Source organism: Protopterus annectens, chromosome 14.part0, assembly GCF_019279795.1.
Source record: "Protopterus annectens isolate FY-2018-M chromosome 14.part0, PAN1.0, whole genome shotgun sequence".
In the NCBI taxonomy this organism is placed as follows: Eukaryota; Metazoa; Chordata; order Ceratodontiformes; family Protopteridae; genus Protopterus; species Protopterus annectens.
In genome coordinates, this window is record NC_056748.1 from 261,712,970 (window position 1) to 261,740,455 (window position 27,486).

A 27,486-nucleotide genomic window follows, 5' to 3' on the forward strand; every position below is an offset into this window, starting at 1 on the left:
TTAAGGGCAGATCCTGCCTCTTAAAACTGGTCAATTTCTTTGAAACAGTCACCAAGGCCATTGACGAGGGGAAGGTGGTCCGTCAGCCTACCTGGACCTCGCAAAAGCCTTCGATACAATACCCAACTTGGGCATTATAGATAAGCTCACCAGCTTAAATATAAACCCCTATGTCACTAGATGGCTTGCAAACTGGCTCAAGGACAGAACCCACATGGTTAGAATTGCTGGAGCCATGTCAGACTCCAAACCAGTTACAAGTGGCATCCCACAAGGCTCAGTTCTGGGACCTCTCTTGTTCGGTATATATTTCTCGGAGGTACAGGCCAACATGGAAGGACTGTGGCTGACCAAGTTTGCAGATGACTGCAAACTAGACGCCATAATCGACTCTCCAGCCGACACAAGCATCCTACAAAAGGGCCTCATAGAAACAGACAACTGGTGCCAGAGCCATGGCCTCAAGCTAAACGACAAAAAGTGTATAGTCATCCCCTTTGACAAAAACAAAGTGCCCACAAATTACCACATAGGTGGTAATCCATTAAGTATGGAAGAAGTAATTAGGGACCTGGGGACCCAAGTTGATAGCAATCTCTCATTTGAAAACCACGTGGCCAAAGTGGTTAGAAAAACATTTTATATAGCCCACCTAATCATGAAGGGATTCACATTTAGATCAGGGGAGGTCATCGTGCCTCTTTACTCATCCCTCATCAGGCCCATAATTGAGTACAATGCCCTTTTTGGGATGTACCTCATCAAAGACCTGCAGCAACTGGAAAGACCCCAAAAGTACCTCACCAAGAGGATCAAAGGGCTCAAACAGATGCCATATGCTGCCCGGTTAAAGAAACTCCAGCTCTACTCAGTGGCATACTGCCTGCTCAGAGGCGATCTGTGCCTGATGTATAAAGCCATGTCCAACCCAGAATTAATGAACATGCTGCACCTCAGAAAATCCAAATCCCATCGAGCTACGCGCTCAAGAGACTTGAACCTCAGCACTGAAATAAATAGGACATGCTGGAGGGACAGATTCATAACCCAGAGGCTCCCTTCACTCTGGAATAAAATCCCAGTCCAGGTTTGGCAGAGTCCCTCATTGACTCTCTTCAAGAGGAATCTTGATGAGTGGATGGGAGATCGTAGGTTTACCCCGGGTATCACACAGAGGCACAGTATACTAACCTCGAAAAAGGGCATAGCAAAATTCATTTAAAATGGGTGGCGAAAGCCAAGCACACTCTGGCTAGGCTTATAAATGCACTAGGGCAGATAGCCTAGTATGAACCTATGAACCTATGAACCTATAATTTCCTGCCATTTTCCCCCGACAGTCTCTTCAGTAGTTTTGAGCATTCAAATGAGACCAAAATAAACAATTTCCTGCCAATGACCCATTCAACAGTTTGTCCAAGTAAGCACAAGAACCAAAATGAAACATTTCCCTAATGAACCCTTCAGCAGTCTGTCCAAGTATGTATAAGCACCACTTCAGCAGTCTGTCCAAGTATGCGCAAGCACCAAACTAGTAAGTAACCCTACTCACTTCAGATATTTTTTTCTTGCCATAGTCTCTTTTCCCAAACAACAAATGCACCCACAGTGAGCAATTTCAATTGGTAAAACACCACGTCCCCCAGGTCACTATGGGCACCAACGATACAGCTCAAGACACTGTCTTTCTAGCACAGCAGCAGCACTGTCCCCTCTACCTGCACAGTCAAGCAAGGATCTTTTTTGGGGAGGTGCCAAAGCAAGATAATGTAAGCAAGTGCAGGGGCACTTAGGAGTGACATGAATGTCTGTTTAGGATGTATGCATTGCTGTTTCCCTTAAAAGATAATTTTTAAAAAAGTATTTGAATAAAACTATTTTTTAATTTGACATTTGCAAGTTCTCCACTGGACAAAGCAGAGCCTGAGGTGATTTCCCGATTTGCCCTACCCTAGCTACACTACTGGACAAATGTATTTCATTTGTGTGCCTTCTAAGACTACTAAAAAGACAGAAGGACAAAAATGATGCTAATGCCATATGGCATAAACAAAATATCACATTAGGAACTGTATGTGGTATAAATGGATCAACATAATGTTTCACATTTCAGATTTTTATATTTCTAGTTGACCTCTGTCTCCTAAATGTGAGTCAAGGTAGTTACCATCCCCTTAAGTATTCAAACGTCAGGGAAGCCTGACCTCAGAGATGGCAGCTAGTGTTTGTTATATGAGCAGTGAAATACCTGCAATTTCTATGAGTTCAACCTATTGCAGATGTAGAATATATAACTGATAGCGTAGGCGCTGGAACTGTAAAGTGAGAGGGATTTGCATCCTAAAAAAAAAAAAACAAAAGAGAGAGAGACACTACTTTCTATTAAAAAAAAAAAAAAAAAAAAAAAGAGAGATACTGAATACCTTTACTTCCATATTCTCAGCTCTCCCGCATTGCCGTTCATTGTTGCTTGTGGCTGCCTGCCTCTTAAAAAAAAAAAAAAAAAAAGAACTTCAGGACGTCTGACTGTTAATAACATCATTTCCACATTTGTTTTCCCTTTCCCATGCTGGTTGCTGGACCTGTTGCTCACCTGGCTCTGCACTACTCTGACTGACTACATTAGAGGGAAAAGTACTAAACTGCCCACTACACCACTCGCATCATAAGTTTTTTGGCCTTTTTTGACCTTGTACAATCCACTTATACTGTACTGATGCTGTTAAAAAGTAATCAAAACATTCATGTATTTCTGCAGCTAGTAGAGTTTGGCTTTATTTTCCTGAATGCACCCATAAAGACTTAAAAAGTGAAAGGTCATAGGCATTCTTAAGCCACGTGTAATGTGTACTTTTATCTTTTTTTTTTTTTATAATTTGTACCATATATCTATTTTTTTCATTTCTTCAAGAGTATCTTAGACTTGATGTCATGTGCCTAAACTCCCTTTTAGTTTTTAAGTTGCAATAGTTTCATTGTTGAGTTGGAGATGAAAATACCATTAGTTTAGTTTTCTTTGGACATGTAAGTAGTTTAGATTATTCTAGCAAGATTTCAGTTTTTTAAAAAGAATGTTGCTATCTAGGAGATGCTTGACTGAAGAGGTTGCACATATTAGTGTTGAGTCATCTGCATGTTGGATTATTTTTGTTTGTGGACAGACTGTATGCATAATCATTGTATTAATAAATATATTAAAGTGTAACATTCCTAATGTTAAATTTTGTGGCACACCTAATGCTGTTTGTTGAGGAATTGAAAACTCATCCACCAGTGTATATACACTGTGTTCAAGCTCTAAGGTTCATTGTACTAAGCATAAATATGACCAAAGCATACTTTTTGTGATGTAACTTGTCTATGGCTGGTTGATGGCATATGTTTGCCCTTTGTTTACTAATCACTACCTTACTGTTGAAAAACAGTGTTCTTGCTTTATTCTAGGCTTGCTGTAACATTAATAGAACATGGGCATCCCTTGAAGGCCGATGTCATTATCAGATCATAAGAAGTATTTATTAAGGCTTTTAAAGTACACCTTCTTTATGGTATTACCCAGTGTTGCAGGGACTGGATATTAACCTGAGACAAGCATACTTAGTTAAACTACTGAAGAGATCACTGGGGGAAATGTTTCCTTTTGTTACTTGTGCATACTTGGTGAAAGTAATGAAGGGATCACTTGGGGAAATATTTCATTTTGGTGCTTGTGCGTACTTGGACATGTCACAGAAGGGATTGCTGAAGGAAATGTTTCATTTTAGTGTTTGAGCATACTTGGTGAAACTACTGAAGGGATCGCCTGAGAAATGTATATTTTCCTTACTTAAAGTTTCCATGCTCTACCGCCATGCATGTATTAGATGACAAACCTTGGTTTGTAAGCACTCCAACTAAATTATGTGGAGTTCCTTTAAGAGTAATCCTTTATTTCCAGCATGATATTTCAGTGTGTATGTGTGTGTGTGTGTGTGTGTGTTGGGGGGGAGGGGGGTTTGATGTTTGGCTGGTACTACAAATTGTTTTCAGCTCTGTTTTTTATTACCATAGCTAAGGTGTATGCAATCCCTGCAATATACTTCTGGCAGTAAGCAACATTCTCTGGGCATGTGCAATAAAAGAAAATGAAGCCTGTTAGTAACAGTACTGTCATTGCTTCTTTAATACATCCCAACTCATATCAACACAGGTTGGCTTAATTTCTAATTTTGTAAGAAATTTATGTGCAAGTATCCTTAATGAAACTTAGCTTGCATCACGCTGATGCTCCTGTAATGGCAGTAAATACCTTTAAAAAAATTGTCCTTTTTAAATCACTAAGTGTCCCTCTTGCCCTCCAACCTCAGCTGTCAACAGCCTCCAGCAACCCTGATTGCTAGATGTCAGAAACGAAACATCAAGTAAGTGGTACAAGGCTGTCTCTCTGCAGAAACTTTTAAACATTGTATTTTATATTTTTGTTCAGCTTATTTATATAACATTATATGACAAAATGTATCACATATAACTTCTGCATGAGTACAGCATTCTTGTACATTAGGATTAATTAGATTACTTGCAATTTTTTTTGAAATTGTGCTTAGAATTTTTATCTTACTGGTGAATGAAGATTGAACATTCAAGCTTAAACTCCCCGAGGTTCAACTAATCAATAATCAGAGATCCTCCATAGGAACTCACTGTCAGCAAGTTGTGCCAGAAATCATTCCATTTTTGTGAGAATTTCCCCTTCTTTGAGTTGGTCTGTTCGTGGAGCTGGTATAATATATATATATATATATATATATATATATATATATATATATATATATATATATATATATATATATATATAGGGTGTGGGGAGATTGCTCCCCTGCTGAAAACACTTAAAACTTGTTTTTTGGCAGGATTTTTTCAAGAAATGCAGTTGGGATTCCAATCCTCAGTGCATTCACTTTCATCAACTCATTGTGAAGACATTTATAAACTGCAACATTTCTGCAGGGCAACTTCACCTCTGCCTATTAATTAATATTTTATGCAATGTTGCGTTATCTCTTATGATTCCTAGTCAGACTAAATTAAAATGTTGCCACTGAAGTTATGAAGCAGATTTTGATATCATTGAAATAGAATATTGAGCTCTAGCCACAAAACATTCACCAGAAGCAAGTCTTATATAATTATTCAAATTATTTCCCTTTTTATATTGAAGGAGAAGTATTTAGCAACTTCAAGCGCCTGTAAGAAATAGAAGATTAATAAAGTCAAGTAATAATTTCTTGTGGCCAATATTATGTTCTGCATATAATGGATTTTAATAGGCTGTGTGTATTTCTGCATCCAAATTAAACTGAAATAAATTATAATTAATACACACATATTTTACTCATGAAAGGAAAGCTTTGAAGGCTCAGAGCTAGCAGAAATGGTTTAAAAGACAGGAAACTATCAGAAGCAGCTTTGACAAATAGTTTGACTTATTTACTGTTTTAAGCCCTAAGCAGCCCAATAATTTCAGCCTTTGATGCCTGCAGATTTTTATGGGAATACCTGCTGAGTCCTAATATACTTGACAATATATTTTTGTTCTCATCCATATCTCAGTGAATTGCTAACAGTACAGAGACCATAAGAGCTGTAAGGAAACTAATAAAAATGCTACTCAGAAGATCTATTTTTTTAGATGAAATGATTTTAAAACTCCAATATATGATTCTGTGCTTATGTTTCACAACCTGAACACATTATTTGGGCTACACATGTAAAAATACCTGACATTGCTATGAATTTGTACTACACTCTTCAGCAATAACGTTTCAAATTCTCAGAAAATAAAACCTACAGAATTTTGTCAGGTAATGTTCTTTACCAAACTTTGTAGTGCAGAGAAATATCTGACCTATCTGACATACATGGACTATACAAAAGTATATTATAAAAATGCAAGCAGATAAGCAATGGTTGTACTGGGCATTCTATAAAAAATATCAATATACCTTGCCAAGAAAGTAGTTTAGAAAGTAGATTAACATCTGCAAAGTGTATTTAAAAGTATTGATCCAGTCTCCCCATTATGATATGCAGTTAGGCTTATAGGAGCCCTGGTGGTTGTTTTCCTAGTATATACATATGAGCATATGAACCTATGCAAGTTCCTTAGCTACTTAATTACCTTTATATAGTGCAGATTCAGCCCTATGAACACTGCAAGTATGAAAATGAGGTGTTAAAATCATTAGCAATCCTGAATACCACAAAGTGTACTACACGAAGGGAAGGGAAACATGGGGTAAGGAACTACATGATTGCAAGCACATGCCCTAGCATTGCAAAGATGAGCTTTAAGAAGTGTTGTCTGATAATGGCTTGTAGGTGTTAATGATTATTCTGACTTCAGGAAGAATCAGTGTTTCACAGTCTTCCCTCTTTGGTATACACTTACTGAGGGTGTGTCAGGGAGAAGAATTAAAAAAGTTTGAAAGTACATTGACATAGAAGAGCAACATTTCTAACATTCAGACGCTGTTTTAATTACCACAGTTACTGCCTTTTACTAAGAAATAACATCCATATTGCAGCGAGTCCATTATTCAGTGATACAGATACCATATGCAATAAAAATTACATGGTATTGCTGTTAGGAAAGCATACATCAGGGAATGGAGCACCATAAATAAAGAGAGGATTACAGCTGCAGTTCTGTTTTACTCTTTGTTTAATATTGTATGAGTACATGGGTATCATAACTTTTGCCAGTATCCCAGTCATCCAGAGTTTTACTGGCAAAAGAGAAAGGACAACTTTCATACTTTGTGTCTGTTGCACTTTCAATGTGACTTGATACAAAGTCACATTTTGAGTATATCTAAACATGCTAGTATCTGTCTTTGTGTCAAATATGGGAAACAAGCAAAATTATCTGGACTGTAAGGTAAATGAAATACACTGTATCCTTAGAAAGTTCAATCCTTTAATCCAAAAATACTTGAATACATGAGTGCTTTCATCATAAAATTAAAACCTTCATCAGATAAAATACATGAAACAACTTCCTCTTTAAAAGTACTGCTGTGACCATTAGAATTCAAGAAATCTATCATGTGACTGCATTATGCGACTACTAAGCCTCCTTACTAGGGCCAATACCTTGACAGTAACCTTTCATTCATGAAAGACTTAAAATAGACATTGAAATTAGACTAAAAGATATAACAAGTTTTAAAACTAAAATTAATTTAAGAAATAAATACATAATTAAACCTGTAAAATAATATTTTATGTTTTATACTGTTTGTTGTTTATAAAATTCAATATTAAATGTTAAGATGAAAACATGTTATCTTTGCAGGGTTAATATACCAAAAGCTTTGTGGATGTGGCAGTACCCTTCTGGCCTCTTGGCAGGTTCCCCGCTACATAAAGACTTGATCGCACTCTTTGACCTGCATGAATTGAATACATGAATGTATTATTTAAACATAATACAATGTTGATTGATGAATTGATACAGAACATACATTCTCTGGATTCCCAGATAACTCGAGATATTCAATATGAAGCTCATACATTTGAACATGCATGCATATTTAGGAGTATTGATGAAGAAGTACAAACTATTCTAAGTCATAAGCTGAAAAAGCTTGAAAGAGACAGAAAGGATTATGCAAACAATAAGGCATACACCAACCTCCCACCTTCGCAAATCTGGGGGACATGGTTTGCTAATAGTCAACTGCAACATAAGTCCAACCAGAGACAATATATAATTAATTCTAATAATGAATAATATTCCAGACAGAACAACCACCCTGATAATGATTTTTTTAGAAGAACACGGGGTACCACAGCCAAGAAGGTCAGAGTGTATCAAGGAGAGGCAACAATACCCCATGACTCAAGTGACAAACAGATTTTACACAATTTCCCCAGGGACAGGCAAGCCAAGAGGCAAATATCAGAACCAGAAGTTTTAGAACTAACAGGTCATAATGAAATTCAAGATGTTGTACAAGATAGCATGGTTGTGTCTGTTGTCCATAATACTAGTGGTGATTTTAAAGTATACAACTATTCTTCATACCACATTGACATGATATGCTGTGATACTTTTTCAAGGGGTTTTACCTTTGTCTAGAAAAAACATGCAAATATAGCAAATACACTCATGGATTTAAAATTATACAAAAGACAGTAAAGCACCCACACGTATGGCAAGTGCACAGCTCAAACCAATAGAACCAAACCAAAAAAAAGAAAGCCAGCACAAACCCTGTTGGAAAGTAAGTGTATTAAAAATACACAGAATATACACCATAATAACAGACTGCATATACAGGAGGAAGGCTGTTTAGCCGAAATCGGTCTGTGTAATTTGTTTACAAGGTAAAACTGACACATTTAGTTTGGAATATCATCAACAGTGCAATTGAGGCTGGCATTGGTCCACTCTCCTCAGCACTCTGGAAAGTACTGAGTAAAGCAATTCAAACTGTCACATAACTGTCTCTGTGGCATAAAGTATAAACAAAGTGACTTAAAGAAACAGTGTGGGTGAGGCATGGTTCAAAACCTGATAACAGTTTATTTTACTGTGGGAGGTCATAATAAATATGGATACTCATTTTGGTGCCTGAGTGTGTTGAGGTGGAAAACTCAAGTAATGTTAGTAGTTCATAAATCTGACATATATGTCATTTGAAATGATGTCACAATTAATCGTATGTGCTGTGTGAAATATGAATGCATTTCTGCTGTTCTCTGTTCCCTTTTCAATTTCCATGGCATTACTTAAAGTCCTGATATTGTGAGACATAAATGATAGTAGTGATGTGGCAAGGAGATGTGAGAAGGGTGAATGTATCAGTGTAACTAGTAGCTCTGGTAATTGCTAGAAAAACACTTTGATTCATTTTATGTTACATTAAATTGTTATCCAAAAAAATTAATTTGTTTGTTTAATATTGTCTTCAGCATTTGTACTTTGCCTGGCAGAGGGCAATCAAGTTTCATGGCTAAAGGAAAAAAGTGAATTTTTTAATTTGGCTTGCCTTCAGTAGCACAAATCAGCCTAGCATTGGTGTGTCTGGCTGTCAGCACCCTGGATTGTAATGACTATATTGAATTTACCTGACATATATCCAACTCTGTGGCACAAGTTGTAAATGAAGTGACTTGAGAGAAATAAGAGAGAGAGAGATGATGCAGTGTTTAAAAGATGTTTGGAGATCATATTTCAATTATCCTCAATGTGTATTTTTTATTTGTAATCTGCATTTGTACTTTGCTTGGCAGCTTGCAAGCAGGGTTCCCTACTGAAAGTAAAAATGCACAAATGAGCCAGGCATAGTTGGGCAGATGTCAGCTCTCTAAATAGAAATGATTGCCTAAAATGTGTCTGTTATCTACCTGTGTTTGTGGCACAAGCTGTAAATACACTGACTTTGGAGAAGCAGAGATTTTCTGTAGGGTTCAAATCATTAGTAAGGGTAGTTTTGATAATGGTATTGGCTCTAAGGTTAGACACAGATTTTGGAAGACATCTTACACACCTTATGTTTATGCTATAAATGCTGAATAAGATACCTATAGGCCTTGTGACTTGCTGTTTCCAGTGTGCTGTATTAGTAAAATCATCTATACTTCTTGCTAATGATAATATTTGCTATGCACATTGTCAAAGATAGTTTCTAAAGTGTGAGAACTCATATTTAAGAACAACAATGAATGTTACCTTTAACTGAATTTTCATGAGGTGTAACATAAATTATGATGTTGCAAGTTAATGATGAAAGTATTATTCATATTTATTTTGTACTTTCATTACAATTTCATACCATTTGTCACTTTGTTGCCTTTTGCATTTGCATGATGCCAAGTGGCACACAAACATGTTTTGCTGCTGAAGGAAAAAAGTGATAAATTTAATTTGGGATGCCTTCTGTAGTGCAAACATGCCTGGCGATGGTACACGGACATCAGGTGAATGGAGAGAAATAAGACAGGTGATGCAGGGTTAGAGTACAGCAAATTATTAATTTTGCAGAGGAAGGTATGAGTACATATATACACAGATTTGTTATTGTCACTATGTTTTGTAAAAATGCAACTATTCTCAGTATTGCTAACAGCATGTAAGCTGTCTGCCAACATTCACATTACTTGCCATTATCTACAAGTGTGATAATGTGTTCCACAAAGTATGTTTCTAATGTTGGAAAGAGATGTAAGAAAGAGGAATGTGTCACTGTAATGCACCTCTTACTTTGGTCATTGCTAGATATACCCATTGATTGAATTCATTTCCCTATCAGTTTTTTCTCTCTGTCATATGTTTTTTCTAATGTCTCCTCCATTTGTTCTCTGCTTGGAAGTGCACAAACACCATTCATTGCTTAAAGAAAAAGTGAAAAAATTAGTTTAGGCTGCCTTATTTAGCACAGACAAGCCTGGCAATGGTACACTTTCATCAGCACTCTGGACAACACTGTGTGTAGAAATTGTACCTGTAATCTACCTATGTTTATGGCTGAAGATGCAAGTGCAATGACGTTAAAGAACACAGGTGATTAATGGTTTGAATCCAGAATGATAAGAATGTTTTTTGCAAACAATGCATTGGTAATGTTTGCATAACTAAACTTTTCTATTTAGCATATGTCATTCATATTTCAAATACAGTATCAGGCTAATGTGTGTACAATTTCTTAAACACGACAATGATGATATTAATTTTAAAATGCACTTGCATATGTATAATAGGCACAATAGTTTTGTTATAATCATTATGACTCATCACATATCGTAGCTATGTATTTAGGACAGTATGTCTTGTGAGGATGTATGTAACATACCTGTAGATCAATATGTGTCTATGCTTCTTTAAGAAGATATCTAAGGGCTTGCTCAAGTGTATAAATACTGAGTACATGTGAGCCTGACTGTCATTTTGTAGTAAGCTGTTGAGATGTAAGCATGTATGTACATAAGCTCTGTCTGTTAACCAGTGTGTTTGTATTTTATGATGCTGCTATCCATCCTGATATGTTTCTATGTATTAAAGCATGTAAACGAAATACCCCACCTGCTTGTCATCTATGTTAGAGAGGGATGAGCAACATGGTGTCAGAAGCATGATGTCTAGAAGGACTTGAGGCCAGGATGAAATCCAAATTCTTCAATTCAGGATCGAGAGGCACTCAGTTGAAACTGGAGAAATATAGAGGAGTGAAAAACCCCTACTGCACGTATACTTCGCAAAACAGGTCAGAAATTAATTTCAGTTGTTAAACTTGCTCAGCACTATTTCTTATTCGCAAAATATGAAATGAGGCATACAGAATGCTCTAAATGATATTTGCATAAAATGATATGTACGATATTGATAAAAACATTCAAATTACTATGGACAATTTTGAAATAAGATCCAAATTGCATTAAATGAATAAAATAAGAGGAAACTACCACATATTATACATATTAATTAATGAGACCTGAGGTTATCAGAGGTGTATAAAGTGTTCACATATTTGTGTAGTATTACAGTAAAGTTATTTCACAAAATACAGCCATTTTAGAGCATATTTCGCAAAGTACAGTATTTCAAAGAGTGTATTGTGCATTTGAATGTTATTACAAGCTCACAAAACAGTTGTTCATAAATAACTACAAGGGCCATATTGTTCATACTTTATGAGCATGGTAGATGGATTTCAAAAACCCAGGGTACTTGTGTTTGACAGTAATATTGCTGAGAACTAGAGAATGTTTGAGCAAGAGTATAACATTTCCATACAGGCTGCATTTTCTGATAAAGATGACCATGCAAAAGCATTTATTCTGCTTAATTTTGTTGGGTCAGAAACCATTGAAAGGGAGAGTTCATTTGTGTATGCACCGGCTATCTATACAGGAGAGGGAGAACCATCATTTTGTTGTACCGGCTGAGTCAAGGGAGGACCTTGAGTGCTTAAAATGTAAATTCAAAGAAATGTGTAATCCCCAGACAAATGTCAAAATAGAAAGGCACTTTGTTTATTCAAGGGATCAAAAGTCTGGTGAAACATTTGCAGAGTATATAACTGACTTGAGAAATAAGGCTAAAACATGCATATTTGGTGATTTAAGGGATGAGATGATAAAAGATAGACTTGTATGTGACAAGGGTGGAGAGGATTAGGAATAAGTATATTAGAGGCTTAGCCCAGGTCGGAAGGTTTGGAGACAAAGCCAGAGAGGAAAAGATTACATTGGTTTGGACATGTGCTGAGGAGGGATGCATAGTATATTGGGAAAAAAATGATAAGGATGAAGCTACCAGGTGTGGAAGGCCTAAGATAAGCTTAATGGATGTGGTGAGAGAGGACATGCAGGTGGTTGGTGTGACAGGGCAAGATGCAGAGGACAGGAAGAAATGGAAACAGATGATCTGCTGTGGAGACCCCTAATGGGAACAGCTGAAAGAAGATGATGATGATGAGACTTGTGTGTGGCATAAAAGATGATGCTGTGAGAAAGATTTTGCTTCATGACAGTGATTTAACTTTGAATCAGGACATTAAAATTTGTCAGAAATATGAGCTCACATAAAAGTACATAAATATGCTTACAAATGAGAATAGCTGTAGAAGGCATGGTGATAAAGCTTATGTTGATAGTATGCAGCACATTGTTAAAGGAAACAGGCCCAAGCACATGGCAGCAACTGTAGCCCCTGCAGCACTCATTGGTAAACGCCAGAGCTTTTCAGCAAATTCCAGAGTTGGCACAGTCTCAGGAAAGCATAAGAATGAGTCAGTGAACTCAAAGCATGGGCCTCAACCTAGTTTCATTGCCAACTGTCATAACTGTGGTGGAAATCATGAGTCCAAAAAGAAAAAAATGTTTAGCTTTTGGTCAGCAATGCCCCAAATGTAATAAGTGGAATCATTTCAAAAGGTTTTGTAAATCAAAAGGGCCACATTCTTGTATTAAAAGGGAACATTTTAAGAAATGAGTTGATCAATTAGAGAGCTGCAGCCCTACTCTTTATGTTGATGGTGTGTCAGTACTTCATGAAAAGTTAATGCAGTAGACTTAAGGGCAAAGAATGAAGTATTTTTGTACTGTTTGGATAAAAGGAAAACCAACAGAACCCAAAGCTGATACAGGTTCCAAGTGCAATGTTAGCAGAAACATTTGCTAGAGGGTGTTATGGTGAAAGGCTTGATTTGGCAAGGTGCACAAAGCTTGTTGCTTATGGAAGTGAAGAAATTCAGACCAAAGGCTCAGTAGTGCTTTCATGTTACTCTGTTGGAAGATGTTATGACTTGTTACTTTATGTGGTCAAAAGGCATGTCCAGTCATTATTAAGGCTCAAAGACAGTTTGAAAATGGGACTGCTTTCATTTAATAAGGAAGTCTGCCATGTTAGCTTAAAAGACCACTAACCTAATTTCACCCAGTACATTTTTTCTACCTATGCTGATCTTTTCAAAGACAAACTAGGGAAGTTTCCAGTTGTGTATTCCATGAAGTTAGACCCAGGAGTCAGTCCAGTTATCAGGCCAGCTCAAAAAGTTCCAATAGCCATGCAGGACAGGGTCAAACCCAAGTTAGATAAAATGGTGTGACAAGGTGTAATTTGTCCAATTGCAGAGCCAACTGAATAGGTATCATCCATGGTGGTAGCTCATAACAAAAGCTCAGATGACATCAGAATATGTATTGACCCATGAGATCTGAACAAAGCACTAAAAAGGCCTCATCATCCAATGTGCACAGTTGAAGAAGTCACAGCCTTGATGCCAAATGCCTCTATTTTTTCTGTCTTAGATGCAAAGAGTTCATTTTGGCAAATTCAGCTTGACAAAAAAATCCTCATTGCTCACTGCTTTCACTACTCCATCTGGCAGGTACATATTTTTGAGAATGCCATTTGGGATAAATTCTGCAAGTGATGACTTTCAACATGCAATGGAGCAACATTTCTTTCTGGGTATCCTTGTGCTATTACAGTAGATGACATACTAGTAGGAGGTAATGGTGAAGCTGAGCATGACAGAAACCTCAGAAAAGTTCTGGAAAGAGCACTTCAAGTGAATCTCAACCTCAATCCACAGAAATGCAAATTCACGCTACAAGAAGTTACTTATGTTTATCATTTATTTAGTAGTTCAGGCCTATGAACAGACCCTTCAGAGTAAACAGACATTCTCAAGATGCCAGCTCCAGACAATGCTCAAGCCCTACAATGTTTTCTTGGCATGGTTAACTGTCTAGCAAGTTCATTCCAGACTTAAGCCAGCTTTCAGCACCATTCAGAGAGCTGACACATAAAGAGGTATCATGGTCTTGGTTAGAGCAGCACCAAAGAGCATTTGGTGTCTTGAAACAGAGAATTGCTATTCCATCTACTCTCAGATACTATGATGTGATGCTTCAAAATCTGGTCTAGGTGCAATCATTCTACAAGAGGACCAGCCTGTTCCCTATGCATCAAGAACTTTAACCCAAACTGAGATGCAGTATGCCCAGATTGAGAAAGAGCTTTTGGCAATTGTGTTTGGATGTTTGATGTTCCAAGATTAGGTTTATGTAGACCTATCCAGATTGAAACAGACCACCAACCCCTAATCACTATATTTATAAAGCCTGTGCATTCAGCTCCAGCCAGACTGCAACACATGATTCTGAGATTACAAAAGTATAATTTCACCCTTGTCTACAAGAAAGGCAAAATTCTTAAACTTGCTGATACATTATTCAGATCACTCAGAAACACCACTGAACAGCATGAGAATGAGAACCTTGATTTTGAAGTCATGGACGTGAGAAATTTTTCTTACATGTCTTGATGAGCTGAGAGATCATACAACCACAGATCCAGTTTTACAAAGGCTCAACCACTTTGTCAATCAAGGATGGCCATCAAATCATTCTTGTTTACGTCAAGAAATGCTACCGTATTTTCTATATAGAGATGAGAGTTTATCTGACAATGGTATCATTGTGAAAGGGCCAAAATGTGATTGCTACAAAGTCCTTGCAACCTGAGTATATTATTATCTTACATTGTCGTCACCCAGGAACTGATTCTACCAAAAGAGGGGTGAGTGGATTAGTATTTTGGCCTTCTATGTCACTAGACTTTGAGAGAGCACTTTCATCTTGTTCTGTGTGTAATAGTGCAAAGCCACATCAACAGAATGAACCACTTCAGCTAAACCAGACCCTGTCCCTAGGGACACCCCCCCCCCAGATCACTTAAATCACAAAATCTTACTACAATCAATCTTCAAAGTATCAGAAACAAAATACGAGAATTCCATGCCTGGCTCTCCCATAACAAACCTGACATACTAGCTGCATCTGAAACCTGGTTGAAACCTTATATAAATGACTCAGCATTCCTGCCCCTAGGTTATGCCTGTCTATTGACTGGTAGACTCCATAAAAAAAGGAGAAGGCATTGCCATAATTTTCCCCAGTACTTTTACCATTGTCCCATACACCAAGCCTATTCCTCAGTTCAATAATGCCAAATTACTCATATCATTCCTCAAACTCAACAGCTCTAGGTATCTCTCCATCATAGCCATATACCTTCCCCCAGGCAACAATACATCTCTTCTTGAAGATATTCTCACCTGAATATCAAAGAACATTAACAGTGAGACAATAATCCTAGGTGATGTAAACATAAACTGACTAGATTTCTCAGACCACTCTAATTCACCCACTATCAACATCTTGTACTTTACACAGTTGACAACAAATATAACAAGACCTAACAAAAATAAAGGGAGTGGCTCAGTTCTAGACTAGATAAACATCTCCAACCCTAACAAAATCTCAGCAGTAGGAACTCTCGCTTGCAGTATTAGTGACCACCTTCCAACCTATAGTATTCACACAACCAACACAACTCCATCCCAACACCAAATTAAACAAACTAGAAACCTAAACAATTTCAACCTGACAACTCTCAATGAAACTCTTAGAGCCATCAACTGGAATGCTGTAAAACTCCTGTCACTTGATGAGGATGTTGAGTTCTTTAACTCCACATTCCTAACCATTCCCAACAACCTAGCCCCACTTAGACTAAAAAAAGTCAAAATCAAGCATTCCTTATGGCTCACTAAACCTACCAAACAAATAATGAATGCCAGGGACAAAATATGGAAAAAATGGCAAAAGAATAAAAAACCCACTGATCTCTTATAATTCAGACAGCTCTGTAACCAAACAAAGCGCCTAATTATTAGAGACAGAAAGCAAAAGCATGTGATACTGTTGCCCACACCCTACTCCTAAGCAAACTCTCCACCCTTAGTATCTCCCCTCTAACTCTAAACTGGTTCACAAGCTATCTAGAAGATAGACAACAATCTACAAGATGTCTCAACTCTTTCTCCCCATTTCATCACTGCCCTACAGGTGTTATTCAAGGCTCCATTTTAGGACCTCTACTATTCAGTATTTTATAAATGACTTCCATACCAACCTTAAGCATGGAACTGCTGTACAATATGCAGATGATTCAGCCATTATTTGTTCTGCTGAGTCAATAACAGAACTCTTGCAGATGAGCAAGAATGCCTTCACCACCACTGAAAGCTGGAATGATAATAATTACCTAGCCCTAAACCCAAACAAAACTAAATTGCTACTCTTCACTCCTAGGAAAAACCTCTCTGTTAACAAGCCAGATTTCACCATTCACTCACAAACCAACTGTACTATAGAGGTTGTCTCCCACACCAAGCTGCTAGGAGTCATCCTCAATGAAAACCTGACATTTGACCTCCACGTGCACAATAACATCAAAAATGCAAACTATAAACTGGGCACCCTATACCAACAAAAATACTACCTTAACAACACTACTAAGTGAACACTTTCCTTAACATTTCTCTTACCTTCACTCCTCTATGGCACTCCTCTCCTCACCAACATCCACTCTACCCTAAAAACCAAGCTTGAATCATATAATGTTACAACAAGGTAGCCAAGTTTGTCACCAATGCTAAACAATCTTTCCATCACTGCATTGCCCTAAAATCACTTAACTGGCTAGAACTCTCACATCAGCTAACCTACCTACAGCTGCTCATCACAGCTCAATAAATTATTTACATACCCTTAGACTGCCCTGCCCTCTCTTCCATCCTAACTCACTACCACCTAACTAGACCACTCAGATCTGAAAATCAAATTCTTCTGCAGGTGGACATATCAGTGTCTGAGAATATAGCACAACACATACCCTGTGAGAAAGACTCATGCCTAAACTTCCTGCTGGCAAATTGCTTTATTCCTTCTCTATTGCCAAGCATTGTAACTCTCTCCCATTAGCTATCAGAACATCCCATATCATTTTCCTTTAAAAAAATCTCTGCATTACCTCTCTACCCTATGACAATGTAATTGCCTGAACTCTCATCCAGCCATAAACTAGCCATCTGAATTCTAAATTTGCTCCTGCTCTAATTTGCATCTGTACCCCAGCAAACTATCTTTTCTCTAGTCAATACTTCTAATTTATCTCTATCCACCCTCACCCCTCTCATCTAACCAAACCTTTCTCTCCAATCTACCTATTAAGCCAAAGCACCTTCAGTATATTACCAAGATATTTTTACCTCATTACACTACCCCTAGAAAACAATAATTTAATCTCTTTACTAGTCTGAGACTCTTAAACATAAAATTGTGTACATATCATATATTTGTACACTTTCACCCTTTGTAGACTACTGTTGGTTTGTTAATATTACTTGTATATCCAAATTGTTTTATTTTCATTTTTACATGTTATGTATTGTCATGTGGAGCTCTGTATATGTATGTCTTTTTTGTAATATTGCCTGTATATCCAAACTGACTTATTCTACATTGTATTTCACTTTTTATGTATCGTCATATTATGGAGCTTTTCTCCCTGGGCCTTCACTGAAAACGGGTTCTTTTGGCCCATTGGACTATCCTAGTAAACAAATGCCAATAAATAAATAAAAAATAAATAAAAAAACAGATTCCTGAACTACCCTGGTTGACAGTAGCCACCGTCATCTTCGAGTGGAATGGTCAACATTATTTGGTGTAGTAGACTCTTACTCCAACTTTTTGAAGAATGACTTACTTCCTAACTTAGCATCCAGTACTGTCATTACTAAGATGAAGTGTCATTTTGCAGTACATGGTAGTCAGCACAAAGTTATTTCAGACAATGGCTTGCAGTTTTAAAAGCCAACAGTTCAAAAGATTTGCTGAAAGATGGGACTTTACTCATGTCACAAGTAGCCCTGAGTACCTGCAGTCAAATGGGTTGGCAGAACTTGCAGTTCAAAGTGCAAAACAGTTACTAGAGAAGTCTAAACAAGATAATAGTGATTTTTGCCTGAATCTCTTGAATCTCAGAAATGTTCCTCATGATAAACATCTTGGTTTACCTGCCCAGAGACATCTGTCGAGACAAACCAGAACCACATTACCAATCAGTAGTCAATTGTAGGTTCCACGTATTAAGAACAACAGGTCTGGGAAAGCCAATCTGTTGAAGAAGCACCTAATCCAGAAGTCCTACTATGATAAAACCAGCAAATAGCTCAGTCCAATTTGAGAAGGAGAAGTGGTAAGGATGCAAATGTCCAGAGGTTATGATTGGATTGGAGTCATGAAGAATATCTGCCAAGAGCCAAGACCGTACATTGTGGAATCACAAGGAGCAGAGTTTAGCCAGAATCTGAAGAATCTGATACTGGTATCTGAGAATATACCACAGCACAGAGACTGTGAGAAAGACTCTTTATCTCAGAGTGAGTTGTCTGGTGTTCCAATCCCAGGGAACATTCCAGAGAATATTCCCATTCCTGTGATGAATGCAGAAGTTCCTGATATGAGTTGTTCACAGAAGACTGTCCCTGTTGCAAAATTCAGTCCAGATTGTTATGTTATAAGATATGGTCATATGTGTAAACCATGTAACATTGTGTTTTGTTTCTAATATCTATAATAATGCATGTCTAACTCTAATGTTGTTTTTAAAAAGTGCAATCTTTTTAAGAAGGAGGACATAGATCAATATATTTAAGAAGCTATTCAATGGCTTGCACAAGTGTATAAATACTGAGCATATGTGAGCCTGACTGCCATTTTGTAGTAAGCTGTTGAGATGTAAGCATGTATGCATAAAAGGTCTGTCTGTTAACTAGATCATTTGTATTTTATGATGCTGCTATCCATCCTGATGTGTTTCCATGTATTAAAGCATCTAAATGAAATACCCTGCCTCCTTGTCATCTGTGTTAGAGAGGGACGAGCAACAATACCCCCACCAGTTTTACTCAGGTTATGCAAATCCATCCATCTAAAATGGATTTATAAACTGAAACAGTACCCTTTACATAAGAATGCATTCCCAGGACTACTTAAAGTTACACACAAACAGGCCTATATGAGGTATATCTCCATTTATTACCAGCTTGAAAACAAGTTCTCCTGTGGCAATGAGAATTAATAAGCTAAGTTTCATTGTTTGCATTCTTTGTCCCATGGATTCAATTTCAATTTGATAAAACACAGTGTTAACAGTGTGTAAGTCACAACATCAAAATATACCACAATTCCTCCTATTTATCCTTCCAAATTTGTTGAATACTGCAACACATATCAATAGTTTGAGCATCACACATAGCAAATCTCAATGCCATGTTTCATACCTTTAGTACTATTTGATGCAAGTACTGCCAATATGTATGCCAAGGAATCCATATGTTTAAAATTTCAAAAATGAAGTTGACAAGGTTGTGCATCCTTGCTCACAACCTGTTACATGTGACATCTGAATTGGACACCAGTTTAGACATATATACCATTCCATGATTTCTTTTTTTAAAAACAGCTTTATTGAAATCATTAATATAATGAACAGATCTTTTGAAAGAAATTGAATAAGTTAAATTTTTAAAATACAATATTTAAAAAAGAAAAAATAATACAATAACTATAATAGCACAGTAAACTATGTTACAGTGATGATCACTATGTATCAAATAACAGGATCAATTCATTTTAGTTTGCCAGACGAAAATGAAAACATAGAATAAAAGATTTAAAGAAAAATAAATGATCACTGCATTAATCATTTATCAAGTTCTTTAACCAATAATTCATATACATTTTCCCATTTGTCTTAGTTACAGCCTCCCACTCTCATTGCTTACAATCAGAAGTGCTCTCTACAACTATTAATAGGTTAGCCGCAACTTGCCTTATATGCCCATAACGAACATTGTAACTGCTTGCTGTTGTCGCAGAAGTACCTCTCTAGATTCCCCCTTAGCTGAACCTCCTTTTATGCGTGCAACAAAGTAGAAGGCATCTTTTTTTCTTTTTCCCACCTTAGATATCTGCCCCTTCTCTCCTGCTACGTATTAATACCCATAAGGTATTACTCTCTACTCTCCAAACTACCTAGAACGGGTAGTTTTCAGGGTAATCTCACTAGTTTTCTCTATCTGTTCTTGCTAAGCAAACATTGTATGTCTTGCTGTATTAGCGCTGCCCTTCACCTTTAATCGCGCTTACTTTCTCAAACATTTAGGTCCGCATAGTCCCTTGACTGTTGGGAGGTAACTTAATTGTTAATTCATGCCTGGTTCCTTCTGAGATAGTCTAGCAGATTCCTTTACTTGTATGCTGACTTAATTCTACACTGTATTGCTACCTAAATGCCTATGCCCCTTATCTCCATATATTTCTAATACCTCTGTGACCCGCGTGCTTACTCCTATATGTAGCATGTTTAATACGCCTGCTGCTGGTAAGCTATCGCTATACTTTGTAACAAGGGATTTCAATAGCGCCTATTCTTTTGTGCTTATCGCTCATTAGATAAGAATGTTTTAAGCGTACTATGTACCTATCGGAATGCTGGAGAAATAGTTATCTTCCCGACCAGATATTGTTTTCGGCTTTCCTTACTAATTAGAAGGCATGTATTCTGAACCAGCCTTGGCGGAACCCTTTTGCTCCCTTAAGACCTGCTATTTAGCAGCATAATTTCATCGCTAGTGTCTTTATTTTATTTATCCTTCTTTAGGAGCTATACCATTTTAGATTTCTGTCTCTTTTAATTTCTATGAATACTATGGTATAACCTCACCCTCCTGTATCATGGTCTACCCTATTCTAGACACACAGGAATAGTTTTTTTGTATGGGTAGACTGTCCTTATTATAAGATTTGTAATGCTCTACCTGTAGTCCTCAAATTTATGTGAAAGCAAATAGTCCTAGCCAATACTTAGTATACTGCCTTACTTGTTAACTGGACTTAATTGCTGTATCTCAGTAAACTGACCATTCTGAGGTTGTGTGAAAGGATGTCACATTAACTGATACACTGCAAAATGGATGTGCCAAATAACTGCATATAATTCCTGTTTTTTACATAATTGACATCCTTGTGGATTTGAGTTTATCTGTATGTCTTTTTATTAATCCAAATGCTTAGAGTATCGCTAGAAAGTATTTCTTAGCCATACTGTTAGGACATGTGTTGCATAGTTTTGTTGTAGATGGTTTTATCTGACTGAGTTGTTTAATCCTGTGTAAACTGTTCTGCTTATGAAACATTTTTATTGTTTAATCCTCTGCTAACTCTAACTTTCTCCCCCCCCCTTAATATTTTTTCTCTCTCTTCAGCTGCTCAAAGCTATTATATACATTTTTTCTTTCAACTCCCACCATACCTTATTGGACCAAAAGGAGCACCTATACTCACCTATCCAGCCTGTGTGGGTTATTCTTCACCTGGGTAACCAAACTCCACTGGACTAAAAGCCTCAGGATATTTTTTGTATGTCTCCTAATATTTGTGTCCTATGATATTTTGCATATTTTAATCTAATACAACCTTAAGGTATACTAGAATAGATGTTAGGTTTTGCCAGCAGCCTTATCCCCCTCCCCTCTAGTTTCATCCACTGAAACACTCCACTGCCTCCTCCTGCAACCCTGCAGCCCCTATCTATGTCATTCTTCTTTATAAAGCTTCCTTCTCAATACCTTATTTCTATCGTCCTTTTCTGTTCTCATTACTGTAGAAAACTCTCTACAGATTTAATACCAGCTCTGGCCACTAGATGGCAGTCTCTACTCTCCACTGATTCTTTTCACCTTTTCTCTTCTTACCTTCTACCTAAACCCTTTTTAGGACTAATTCACTCCTCTCTGTTGAATTCTCTCTGTTTCTCCCTTGGTCTCTCTTCTTATTGTTTTACTTACCCTGTTACCTTCCCTAGTTTTCCCTCTACAATTTTACCTTCTCTTTCTCCTGTATTTTACACCCTATACTTCACCATTGACTTAGCCCTTTTACTTGTCTTCTATTAGAGGTTCCTGGTCTTTTATCTAACTTTTCCCTTTTCTTGTACCTTTCTGACCTCACTTACCTCCATGTCTGATTGTTTCCCCTCCTTCTCTTTTCTTTAGCTGTTTCTTCCCGCTCCGTTAGCTCACTCCTCCCTCCCTACCCCAATTCCCACCCACCCCCAGGGGTCCTACATTTAACTAGCCTCTAGACACACCTCTTACTTCTTACACCCAATCATACTCATCCTCAAATTGTGTACCACCCTATAATTAGCCACTCCTCCTTACCTATTATAACCTGCCCCACCTCTCTATTTAACACACCTAAAATAATACAACCACTACCAACTCCCCCAAATCCTCACAGTACTTCCACCTACAACATACCATCATACCACACTCAAACTTACAACTAATTTATCATGACTACAGCTATCTTCCAGTCCCAGTTGAAATTACCTATCTCCTTCTTACTATTATTCCCCCTCATCACTACTTACTTCTTAACCTCCTATGAACACTCCATAACTGCCTCCCTCTCCCTTCCATCAAAACATACCAGTACAACTGCTACTTCCACAACTCCAACCTTCATACACACATCCACACAATCTATCTACCTATTTGCCAAATACCACAGGCTATTACACTACAAAGTACCAAAAACTAAATCAAAGAAAATATTCGACACCCTCCTAAAATATAAAGTTGAAAACTATTTTAGACTACTCCATCTACTACTAGATGGTGACATACACCCCAACCCAGGCCCTCTAGCTACTACTACAAAACCTCACAAAAATCATATCAAACCCTTCTCTATTTCATCCACTACACACTCTAACTTATTAACCTTGGCCCATCTCAATATACGTAGCATCTGTAACAAACTTAGTCAACTCCATGCCCTATTAGATGTACACAAATTTGACATTCTATGCTTATCAGAAACTTGGCTAAAACCTTCAATTAAAGACATTGAAATCACCCCACCAGGATACAACATTATTAGACTTGACCGTACCTCCAGGAAGGGAGGTGGAGTAGCTATTATATATAAAACAAACCTGAAGCTTTCTTCTTGACCTTACCCTAACCCAAACAAATAATGCTGAAATAATCTGCTCTAAAATTCAAATTAATACGACTAAAGCAATAAACATCATCTGTGCATACCTCCCCCCTGGAAATAACATCCCTACTTTAGAACAACTTCTTGAACAACTCTCTAATACCCTCCCCCAAGAAACACTAGTCCTTGGGGACTTTAACATTGATTGGAAATCTTGTAACAATACTACCCCTACTTCCCATATAAACCTTTATGGTTTCAAACAACTAATTGATAGTCCCACTAGAATAAATACTAAGAGCAAAAAAGAAACCACCCTAGACTGGATTCTTACCAACTCTCCCCTTCAAACCTACCAAACTGGCATCCTTCCTGATGACCTTAGCGATCACTCCCTCACCTATGTCATTAGAACTAAGACTAATCTAAACTTACCAACCTCTCAGAGAACACTATATTCAAAAAAACAATTTAATCCTGAACAGTTCCAAACAGAACTTTCACATTACAACTGGACCCCACTAAAACACCTCTCACTTAACAATGCCGTTGAACATTTCAACTCAGCATTCCTAGCAATCTTAAATCTACATGCCCCAAGTCGTACCATTAGAACAAAGACCAAAACAGCACCCTGGCTAACTACTAATACTAAACAAAAATCAAACTGAGAAATAAATCTTGGAAAAATGGTTCCTCTAGAAACCCAACAGATCATGAAACCTTTAGAGAGCTTAGAAATAATACCAAAAATCCATCCTCTCCGATAAAAGAATTATTACCTCCAACTTCAGCAATCCACCAAAAGGAACGAAAAGTTCTGGTCTACTATCACTAATCTACTTACCCCAGGCAAAGTAGTTACACCAAACCCACAGGATTTAGACCCTGAAAATCCCTCGTTAATAGCTAACAACTTCAATACCTTCTTTACTACTTCCATACAAAGTCTAGCTAACCACTTATCTCTGGATGCTTCGCAACTACTCTTAAGTAACTTAAATAATTCCCTTCTTCCCCTCCAACTTCAACCCATATCCACCTCATACATTCAATCTCTCCTACAAAAACTTAAACCCACTACCCCCTCAGCAGACAAACTTCCTGCTGAATTCCTTCAAATAGCAGCTAAATCTATTGCCTACCCTGTTTCTATCCTAATAAATAGATCCATAAAAGAAAGTACTTTTCCAACTATTTGGAAGATATCACATATAATACCCCTACACAAAGGAGGCAAATCCACTGACCTTTCTAACTATCGCCCTATAGCACTATTATCTCCTCTAGCTAAAATCATGGAAAAATGTATACATAAACAACTACTTAACCATCTCCTTCAAAACAACCTACTAGCTAACACTCAACATGGATTTAGACCTTCACATAGTACTACTACTGCACTACTTTCCTTTACCAACACCATCAACTGTAACCGTAACAGCAACAAACTAACCTCTTCTCTTTTTCTAGACCTGTCTAAAGCCTTCGACATGGTCAACCATACACTTCTTCTTCACATATTAAAATCCCTTGCCTTAGATTTCTCTTCCTTAACATGGTTCTCATCCTATCTTGAAAACCGACAACAAGCAGTACTATGGAAAAACTCTCTATCTGCTCTACTACCCATCTCTCTAGGAGTACCTCAAGGATCTATACTAGGCCCACTCTTATTCTCTATCTTTATTAATGATCTTCAATCATCTATCCAAAACACTACCTGTAAACAATATGCAGATGATTCCACCATTATTTGCACAGCCTCCACTCAATCTGAACTCCAGTCACTGACACAATCTACCTTTTCTACCGTTGAACAGTGGTTCTCAAAAAGATGTCTACTACTTAACCCCAAGAAAACAAAACTTTTACTATTCTCACCTACCCACAAATCTTCTCAACTAAACTTTACTATTACTGCAAGTGACAACTCCCTCATCTCCCCTGACTCCACTACCAAACTGCTTGGTGTCACTATTGATAATAATCTCAGCTATGATTATCACATCAATAACACTATAAAAGCAGTTAATAAAAAGATCGGTTCACTGTACAGAATTAAACCCTTCCTTACTCCAGAAGCATGGACCACCTTAGCACAATCACATCTTATCTCGACCCTTCTGTATGCTTCCTCCATTTACACTAACCTCTCTAAAAGCAACCTTAGGAAACTGTCTACATCCTACCACAACATAGCACGTTTTGCCACAGCATCTCAGTATAGAACACACCACTGTATAAACTTAAAACAGTTACACTGGTTGGAACTTCCTAATAAACTTATCTATCAACAACTAGTAGTAACACATAACATTCTATATCAACCATCTAAGACACCTGCTCTTAGTAACCTCTTGACCCCCTATAATAACTTGAAACAACTGCGCTCCACCGAAAAGCTACAAGTCAACACAACCAGGATCACAAATTATGCAGGTAACTGCCTTTTCTCCAACTCTGTAGGCAAAATATGGAATAACCTCCCCTCGCACATTACTGCTCTTGGCTCCTTACATCTTTTTAAAAAACAACTATTTTACATCTGACCAACTTCTGGCTTTGCTCTTGTACCATCCCAGACTAATCTATTTTATACTTTTTACTATCAGAATTTCTTATCTCAAAACTATCTTTCTCTGTCAACACAAATTACATTACAACTGTATGACTGTACTATTTCTATTGCTCTTAAAAAAAAAAAAAAAAAAAAAAAAAAAAATATTTGTCTGTTATACATTTTAAAATGAGTAATTACCCTATTCTCACACAATAGTACTGTAAACAATTAATGCCTTTCTCAAATACATAGATAGTAATTTATGTTTTGTATTACTTTATCTAAACTAATATGTATGCATTGTTGCCCACTGTTTGAGTTTCTCACATTTATTGTAATTGTTTAATCTCTATAACCTTATTTTAATCTATGGAGCTTTTCTCCCCGGGCCTCCACTGAAAATGGAAATTATCCAGCTGGACTAGCCCGGTCAACAAATGTAAAATAAAATAAAATAAATAAATAAAATAAATAAATACATTTTGTATTCCTTGTAGATTTAGATTTGATAGTTAACATTTCTAACTTAGGTATTTCTTAGAGAAGACCTTTAAACTCTTTAAATGATGGAACTGATGAATAATTCCAATTTCTTGTAATTACTTTCCTGGCAATGAAAAGTATAGACCAGAGTAAAGAATATTTGTTTTTATTTATACAGTCTGGGACAGGTGTATTGAATAATACAAGTGACTTTGTAAGCATAAAATTGTCTGCAAAAATTGCCTGTAAAAAAGTGTTAACTTCCTCCCAAAATTTCTTTAATAATACACAGTCATAAAATATATGATTCCAATCAGCATTTGTTACTGTGTTTCATCTCCAGCAAACATCTTGTTTAGTTATCTTACTCATTTTTGAGGTGTGATGAAAGATTTATGTAAAAATCTCCATGTGAAGATTCTCCATTTAATGAAGGAAGTGGTTTTGCTGGCTGACTCTAGGAAATTAACCTTGTCTTTTTCTGAGGGAATAAAACTACTGATTGCTGCAAATAAATTCCAATAGTTATCTGAATATACATCTAGATCTTGTTTAATTGCTTTATAAATATATGATATACTATTTTTAACTGATAAAATATTATAAGTGTATAAAATCAAATATTGGATAAGTTTGGGTATTGAATTTTTAGCATTTGAAGGAATTAAAATGAGCTTATCTAGAATATATTTTCTAAACTCTTGCAAATCTGACCAAAGTAGAGAGTTAAGGTTATATTCATCTATAAGAGCATTAATAGATTTTGCCTCATTTTTGTGTAACATTTGATGCCAAAACATCAATTGTTTTTGTTTAAATAACAACATTTTAGAATGATCTTCAGATACCTTGTGCATAGGCAATAGGGAAGATGAGGAACAGCCAATTTTCAAAGATTCTAACCCTAAATATAAAGTTTTTTAAAGGCCCTTAGAATTAATGTTATATCAGTAGATTTAAGCATTTGAATGGAATAACTGGAAAAATACTCTCTCATATTCCATATAAATGAATTATTTATTAACTGT